Source organism: Cyprinus carpio, chromosome B22 (assembly GCF_018340385.1).
Source record: "Cyprinus carpio isolate SPL01 chromosome B22, ASM1834038v1, whole genome shotgun sequence".
NCBI lineage: Eukaryota > Metazoa > Chordata > Actinopteri > Cypriniformes > Cyprinidae > Cyprinus > Cyprinus carpio.
In genome coordinates, this window is record NC_056618.1 from 10,533,776 (window position 1) to 10,543,415 (window position 9,640).

A 9,640-nucleotide genomic window follows, 5' to 3' on the forward strand; every position below is an offset into this window, starting at 1 on the left:
CATAAACTACATAATGTCATTGGTTTATTTTTATGCCTGCATAGATTAGATGAATGTGTGAAAATTTTCCCACATGCACTGAAGTGATACTGTGTTTCTCTCTCCAGTGTGGATCCTCTCATGTGCTTTTCAGATTTTCTGACTGACTGAATGTCTTGTCGCAGTGTGAACACTTGTAAGGTTTCTGTCCAGTATGAATACACTCATGTGTTTTCAGGGGTCCTGATTGACTGAATCTCTTGTCGCAGTGTGAACACTTGTAAGGTTTCTCTCCAGTGTGGATCATCTCATGTGCTTTCAGATGTTCTGACTGACTGAATCTCTTGTCACAGTGAACTTGAGGTCTAGTGTGGATCCTCATTAGGTCTCGACTGACTAAATCTCTTGTCACAGTGTGAACACTTGTAAGGTTTCTCTCAGGTGTGGATCATCTCATGTGTTTTCAGATGTTCTGACTGACTGAATCTCTTGTCACAGTGTGAACACTTGTAAGGTTTCTATCCAGTATGGATCCTCTCATGGGTTTTCAGATGTTCTGACTGACTGAATCTCCCCTTGTCACAGTGTGAACACTTGTAAGGTTTCTCTCCAGTGTGGATCCTCTCATGTGTTTACAGGGGTCCTGACTGACTGAATCTCTTGTCGCAGTGGAACACTTGTGAGGTTTCTCTTCACTGTGGATCCTCTCATGTGCTTTCAGATTTCGACTACTGAATGTCTTGTCGCAGTGTGAACACTTGTAAGGTTTCTGTCCAGTATGAATACACTCATGTGTTTTCAGGGGTCCTGATTGACTGAATTTAATCTTGTCGCAGTGTGAACACTTGTAAGGTTTCTCTCCAGTGTGGATCATCTCATGTGCTTTCAGATGTTCTGACTGACTGAATCTCTTGTCACAGTGTGAACATTGTAAGGTTTCTCTCCAGTGTGGATCCTCTCATGTGTTTTCAGGTCTCCTGACTGACTAAATCTCTTGTCACAGTGAACACTTGTAAGGTTTCTCAGGTGTGGATCATCTCATGTGTTTTCAGATGTTCTGAACAGATGTTCTAAATCTCTTGTCACAGTGTGAACACTTGTAAGGTTTCTATCCAGTATGGATCCTCTCATGGGTTTTCAGATTCTGACTGACTGAATCTCTTGTCACAGTGTGAACACTTGTAAGGTTTCTCTCCAGTGTGGATCCTCTCATGTGTTTTCAGGGGTCCTGACTGACTGAATCTCTTGTCGCAGTGTGAACACTTGTAAGGTTTCTCTCCAGTGTGGATCCTCTCATGTGTTTTCAGGTCTCCTGACTGACTAAATCTCTTGTTGCAGTGTGAACACTTGTAAGGTTTCTCTCCAGTGTGGATCCTCTCATGTGTTTTCAGATTCTGACTGACTGAATCTCTTGTCGCAGTGTGAACACTTGTAAGGTTTCTCTCCAGTGTGGATCCTCTCATGTGTTTTCAGGTCTCCTGACTGAGTAAATCTCTTGTCACAGTGTGAACACTTGTAAGGTTTCTCTCCAGTGTGGATCCTCTCATGTGTTTTCAGGGGTCCTGACTGACTGAATCTCTTCTCGCAGTGTGAACACTTGTAAGGTTTCTCTCCAGTGTGGATCCTCTCATGTGTTTTCAGGTCTCCTGACTGACTGAATCTCTTGTCGCAGTGTGAACACTTGTGAGGTTTCTCTCCAGTGTGGATCCTTTCATGTGTTTTCAGGGATCCTGACCGACTGAATCTCTTGTCGCAGTGTGAACACTTGTAAGGTTTCTCTCCAGTGTGGATCCTCTGGTGCTGTTTCAAATGTTCAGCTGTAATAAAAGTCTTCTCACACTCAAAGCACAAATGATCTCTCACACCAGTGTGTATCTTCTGATGAACTCTTAAACTCTGCACCACTGAAAACCTCTTTCCACATAAGGAACATGAATGTGGTTTCTCCTTCGTATGAACTTTCAGATGGTCCTTCAGGACTGAAGCCCACAAAAATGTATTTCCGCATTGATCACATTCATGCAGTTTCTCTCCAGTGTGGATGTTCATGTGTTTCTTAAGGTTTCCTTTGTGTGTGAATCTCTTCCCACACTGATCACATGTGAACGGTTTCTCTCCAGTGTGGATCCTCATGTGAATCTTGAGACTCTGTTTGCATGTCAAACTCTTTCCACACTGAATGCAGGTGAAACTTTTCTTTACTTTTCTTTTCAGTAAAGAAACTCTTTCGGTCTTGACATGATGTAGTTTCTCCATTAGATCTGAAATTTAAGGTTAAAAAAATCTACAATATAAATAAATCATTAAAAAAAAAAATCAGGGAAATCTGAAGTAAAAAGCAGACAACAGCTACACAAAATTATGGTCATTTTGAAACAATTTTTAAAATATAAGGTACAATGATCTATATTAAAAAATACAGGCACTAATCTAATGTTTCTGTTAACAGTTCTACTCCACCATCATTGAATCCATCCTCTGCACTTCAGTAACTGTCTGGTTCAGCTCAGCTACCAAATCTGACCTCAGAAGACTACAGAGGGTATTTCGGACTGCTGAGCGAATCATTGGTACAACCCTCCCTTCTCTCTAAGAACTGTACTCATCCAGAGTGAGAAAAAGGGCTAGTAAAATCACTTTGGAACCGTCACATCCAGCACACTCCCTCTTTGAACTGTTGCCATCTGGTCGACGCTACAGAGCTCTGAGCACCAGAATGTCCAGACACAGGAACAGTTTATTTCTTCAGGCAATCCATCTCATGAACACTTGACAATAACTGTGGAACACACAACACTATTTATACACTCATACACTTCTTTATCTAACACACATACTTAGTCTACATTTCAATTTGTACATAATATACCTGTACATACTAAACTGTCTATTGTAGTATACCTGCACATACAATTGTCAATTTGTATATTGTTATTCCTTACTTTACCAGGTCAAGAAAATATGATCATATTATCCCAATTTTACAGTCTCTGCACTGGCTACCTATTAAGTTCCGTATCAGTTACAAAATATTATTGCTTACTTATAAGGCCCTTAATGGTTTAGATCCTGCGTACCTAACTAGTCTTCTACCACGCTACAACCCATCACGCTCCCTAAGGTCACAAAACGCTGGACTTTTGATAGTACCTAGGATAGCAAAGTCCACTAAAGGAGGTAGAGCTTTTTCGCATTTGGCTCCCAAACTCTGGAATAGCCTTCCTGATAATGTTCCGGGTTCAGACACACTTTCTCTGTTTAAATCTAGATTAAAAACACACCTTTTTGGTCAAGCATTCAAATAATGCATCTCATAATTTTGGACTGCAGTTATATCTGTTCAAATGCGCATTATTATTCTTTAGCTTGGGTTTAAACTAATTAATTTTACTTGGCTGGGACAGCAGCTACGCTAATTTATGTCTCTATTTGTTTCTCTGTTTTGCCACAGGATTTACATCCCGTGGTAACTAGGATTTACACAAGCTCCAGTCTGGATCCAGAACACCTGAGAAGAGATGATGCCACACCCCTCAGAGGACCTCAGATGATGCTAACCCAGAGACAAACATACAGAACTACCACATTTTGCTATAAGTTTGATTGCATAATTGCTGTTAATAGTGTTAATCGTCTGTTTGTTTACATCTTTTATTGATTTTTCTGAACATTTCTGCCGTATGCACATAAACTGACAGTCATCACTGATGAGCTACTACTAAATATTGTAGAAACTCAATTTCCTACAAAGTTGCTTTGCAATGATTTGTATCGTAAAAAGCGCTATACAAATAAACTTGAATTGAATTGAACTGAACTTGTTCTATTTTTATTTTTTTATTATCCGTGTTTTTGTTCTGTCGCTGTCATTCTGTTGCACTGCAGAGCTTCTGTCACGAAAACAAATTCCTCGTATGTGTAAACATACCTGGCAATAAAGCTCATTCTGATTCTGTAGTGGTAACTATTCAATGTTCGATCAACTCCACAATTTTAATATATTATAAATATAATATTTACATAAATATAATGTACTAAAATATTATTACCTATTTAACTTTTTCTATTATAAACTAATTAACTGGCAAATATTCTTCACTAAACACAATTTCCATTCCATTTATTCCTTTTTAAAACTAAAGCATTTAAAAAAAATAAATAAAAAATCATGGCAACACCCAGGAAGTGACATTATTTGAACGTTTGAGTTTTAGTCCATATTTTGTACCCTGGAGATAGAAAGTCTCCCCTATATTATTATTGGATTTTTCCCCCCTTCATTTTGTAAAACAAAGTATTTTTTCTACCATAAACACTAAATCTGATGAACTGCTGATAACTTTATTTGTTCTTCAGTCTCATTGATGAAGGATGAAGAATAAACACCAACCTGTTTGTTCTTCAGTGTGTTTGATTCTGCAGGGTTCTGGATCTCTCATGTTCTCTCTGTCCTTCAATAAACTCTGTCTTTCAATAAACTCTGTCTCTGCAGATTTCACTTCTTCCTGATGCTCTGATGCTCGTCTTCACTTGTAGACTGATGGGAATATTCCAGCATTTATTGATGAACTGCAGTGGGAGGAGCTTCACTGAAGGTGTGCTTGTTGTGAGAGGAGCTTCACTGAAGGAGGAGCAGATCTGCCCAAATTAAAGATAAATCAGTTATTACACATTATTTGTTACCCCTATTTTGAAGTTAAAATACTCTTTGTATTATCTGCAAAACGTGAGAAGCAACACCAAGGCAAAAGGCAGTAACTTCAATATTATCAGTATTTTTGGTTGCTGATCACCATTTACAAAATTGTTATAGTAACACCTGTATATAATATCTAGTGATCATGGGCTATCTCATATAGGCTATTGCATATAGCAATGTGACTGTATTAATTTTATTATTTTTTATTTTTGACCGTAACAAGCAGACTAAAAGTTAAACATGTGAGTGGATACTGTGGAAACCAATTTGTTTGCTATGCTCAGTAACATAAAAGAATGCTAGACATAGCATAATTGCTTTTATATTGACTTACATGAAATAGCATAACCTAAAAGAATGACTTGTGGAATGATGTCAATAATTGATGGCATTGATTATGCCTGGTGAATAATCTGGATTACATAAAGAAAAAAAAATATTTAAAGGTTATTCATGATTACGTATAGCTGCCAAGGTATCTAGTTTTTACAGTGCTTTGTTATATGGAGCTGTTTGGTAGATCGCAATCTATCTAATTCGTTTGTCTAACATACACCGTAATTAAAATGCGGCAGACTTTGATAGACAGTAAAAAAAAAAAAAAAAAAAAAGCAGAACTCCAAGCCGGCACCTTAACTTCATTTTGACAGGCAGTTAAAGGCAGAACACCGTAACTCAATTTGAACATTCCAAACAAAGTGAAAGAGCCGTAACTGGTGTTATATGGTGTCATGCCTTGGTTTCAGCTGGGCTTTTTTTCGAAGTTACGGTTGAGACGACCCATTATTTTCTAAAAAAAAAACAATGAAATTGACTCAAGATACTTATTTTCGACAAAAATCGTGGTTACGGTCTTTTGCCTTTGCATGTCAGTTTAGATTATTGTGCATGCATAGTACATTTAAAATTGCTTAAGCGTAATCAAAGTGTTTATGAGACTGGTTTACTGTAGACATGTAGAACACTCCGCGTTTGTGCATCAATGTCTGTAATGTATGCTTTAAGTGTGAAACGTTTAGGAATCTTATCCAAGCTGTAGGCTAGTCAGTATTGGCCAGTCAGTTGTACCTGACATAAAGGTTCCGCGAATGAAACTGTGACCACAAAAACCATTAACTTATGTGAATTATATGGCAATAATCAGCAATATGCTTTCACACAAATAACTTTATTTTTTCAAATGTTTCAATGTGAGTGGACTCAAATGGCTTATTTAAATTTTTCATTGATACATACGACATTGCACTGAGTTGTTACAAAAGGAATGCATAGAGACGTTATTGCTTGATGACGTCAGGATCCGATGAATCAGCTTTTTGAACCAGTTCAATGAGCTGATCTGTCCGAAACAGCGAAATGGTTGAAATGAATCGGACTTTGCATCACTAATGAACAGACTTGACTTGGTAAAAACAAACTAGACTCACTGACAGCAAGTTACAACATCAATACTCGACAAGAGACAATGGAAAATGAGGGCAATATACCAAACAATGAGGGTCACATGACATGAACCAAGCAATGAGAAACAAGACACATGACTGAGACAACCAAGACACATTGAACAGAGGAACCAATAGCAAGAATACAAGAGCATGAATCAAATTACAAAATAAAAGACATGAAAACAAGAACATGAAACAAATCCCAAAACAGACCTTACACTATAACTGATCGTGTCGTTTGCTTAAAGGGTTACTCCACCGCAAAATAAACATTTTGTCATTAATCACTTACCCCCATGTCATTCCAAACCCGTAAAAGCTTTGTTCGTCTTCGGAACACAATTTAAGATATTTTGGATGAAAACAGGGAGGCTTGTGACTGTCCCATAGACTGCCAAATAAATAACAGTGTCAAGGTCCAGAAAAGTATGAGAAGCATCGTCAGAATACTCCATCTGTCATCAGTGATTCAACCGTAATGCTATGAAGCGACGAGAATACTTTTTGTGCACGAAGAAAACAAAAAAAACAACTTTATTCAACAATTTCTCTCCTCTGTCTCTCTCCAAATCAGCGTAGTGCCATTTTGGCAATTCTGAGGCAGTATGCAGGTGGCGTATGCTCTTCTGTGTCAGCCGTGCTGCGCTGATGCACTGTTGTCTTTCAAACCAAAGCATAAATACACGTAAAAAAACATATCCTTGTGGCGCGGCCGATATACCACCACCTACTATACACTGTGGGGGAAATTGTGGCCTAATGGTTAGAGAGTTTGACTCCCAACCCTAAGGTTGTGGGTTTGAGTCTTGGGCCCGCAATACCACGACTGAGGTGCCCTTGAGCAAGGCACTGACCCCCAACTGCTCCCCGGGCGCCGCAGCATATAATGGCTGCCCACTGCTCCGGGTGTGTGTTCACGCTGTGTGTGTGTTCACGCTGTGTGTGTGCACTTTGGATGGGTTAAATGCAGAGCACGAATTCTGAGTATGGGTCACCATACTTGGCTGTATGTCATGTCACATATCACACATATACTAGATTGGAGTAAAACAACAGCAAAAACATGAAGCGTGGCATATAGCGTGCAGGTCAGAGGTGCATTATAAAGGAAAATTGTACTACTTAACTGTGGTTTAATATTTGAAATTTAATACTTGAAATTGATTTATCTGAACATTATAACTTGTTCTTACTGATATAATTTCTTAAATGTCTTAATTCTTCTTTTTTTATTCTTAAATATGCTATTTAATTATGCTATTAAATACTGCATTAGACTAATTTGTATTTGTGGATTGTTGTTTTTTGTATTGTTGGAAAGTTCTAATATCTACATCAAAAACATCTGCAACATCTGGATTAGTTTACATGGCTGTAAAAATAAAACCAAGAAAATAACCTGCAGGAAGGTGGATTTCAGGAACAAAATTTAGAAGTTATATTCAAACATTCAAGTTTTGTACTTTACATTTAATTTAAAAATTGTCCCCATAAAATTATAATCAAAACAGCTGTCAAAATCAAACAAAATAATATATAACAGTAACTATATGATTAAAAATGACACATCCATCAGTAATCTAGTTAAAATATTTTCTAGTTTCAATGTCTAATTTTAAATTGTGTTTGCAATCTCCCTTTTCTTTAACTTTTGTGGGAGGTGATGAACCAATTTATGTTGCAATTTCACCACCTACTGGATTGGAGATGAAGCGTTACAGAGAGTAGAAAAGACATGCTGTAAAAAAATTAAAATTAAAATAATATGTGTGTGTGTGTGTGTAATTTCACATATATATATATATATATATATATATATATATATATATATATATATATATATATATATATATTTTTAATTTTTAATAACACACACACACACACACACATACACATTTTTAAATATCTTTATTTTGTGAGTGAGCTAGCTAATCAGGGGCAGCAATTAAGCATTTGTTAATTTAACAAGTCTGATTACAGGGGTAACTAAGATAAGGGGAGCAGAATTCAGTTCTGAGAGATATTGATGGAGAAATGTTAATAAGAATGGGGGGAAAAAGTAAGTTATTTTAAATACAATTAACGTTGAAACTTGTATAATTTTAGATGCATGAATGTGCACTTCAAATTATAAGTATAGCATACTGTTGTTTATTCTTAAATAAAATACATTTTATGCACAACCCAACATGACAACTTAAGTTTGTTTGTTGGTTTATTTACTTCTTAATGCCATTCCAGCATCAATAGCTATATTCATGGCGAGAACCAGTTAATCCTCAAGTCAATTATACACACAAGTCAGGGAACAATTTAGAGTCTTCAATTCATCCAACCTGCATGTCTTTGGGCTATGGGAGGAAACCAGAGAACCTGGCCTAAACTCACACTTACGTTCAACACAGAAGCTTCCAAGCTTGTATAAAAAAACAAAACAAATCAAATCAAAACAAAACAAAAAACATTTCACACTGAAGCACTGTATCAGAGCTTGTGATTGATGGCTTGATTAGTTTTGGTTTAATGAAAACCACGTGACTGCTTCGATGACGTCCGAAGCTTCAGTCGCCTGAAAAGCAGTTTCCTTAACATTAGATTACATTATTATGTGTTAGCATTGCTTTTTTTATTATCTTAATTTATATATTGAGCTCAAAAATGAACTCTGGCCATGAAATAACAGTCTAAGGACTGTGGCAGAGTTCAAATAAACAGATCATAGATATAATTTATGAATTTATGTTTTATTTATTTTGGTGCCAGCACACCGACACAAATGAATGACTTTGACAATGATCATTATTTATATAAAATATAATAAAACAAATAATCAGTTGTAGACTCACATGCGAAACCACTGGCTGTAATGGAACATACCACTTTGGAAGGTGTTTTTTTATTTTTATGACCACTAGATGGCCATAAAATAAACCATTTTAAAAAGATTCGAGTAATGAACCTTTTTCTGATACAATTGTGTTGAAAGCTTCACTGGTTCAGAACGCTTCACTTTGCCATCACTACCACGCAGACACAGGGAGAACATGCAAACTACACACAGAAAGGCCTCCTGTCCTTGCCGGGGCTCAAACCGGGGACCTTCTTGACAACTTAAAGGGTTAGTTCACCCAAAAATGAAAATTAGACTGCGTTTTACTCACCCTTGAGTCATTCCAGGTGTATGACTTTCTTCTTTCAGACGAATAAAGTCGGAGTTATATTAAAAATTGTCCTGGCTATTCCAAGCTATTCTATCATCATTGCAGTCAGCAGGTGTTGCAGTTGAAAGTGAAAGTGACGTGACATACAGCCAAGTATGGTAACCCATACTTGGAATTCGTGCTCTGCTTTTACCCCATCCAAAGTGCACACACACAGACCGTGAACACACACCCGGAGCAGTGGGCAGCCATTTATGCTGCGGCGCCCAGGGAGCAGTTGGGGGTTCGGTGCCTTGCTCAAGGGAACCTCAGTCGCGGTATTGAAGGTGGAGACACCTACAATTCCTGCCGGCCCG

General features: G+C 37.4%; 1 pseudogene; it reads right to left on the reverse strand.

Annotated features, from left to right (window-relative positions):
- Positions 1–1,059: 1,059 nt before the first annotated feature.
- LOC109081324 lies at positions 1,060–2,235 on the reverse strand (annotated as a pseudogene).
- Between the last annotated feature and the right edge of the window lie 7,405 nt (positions 2,236–9,640).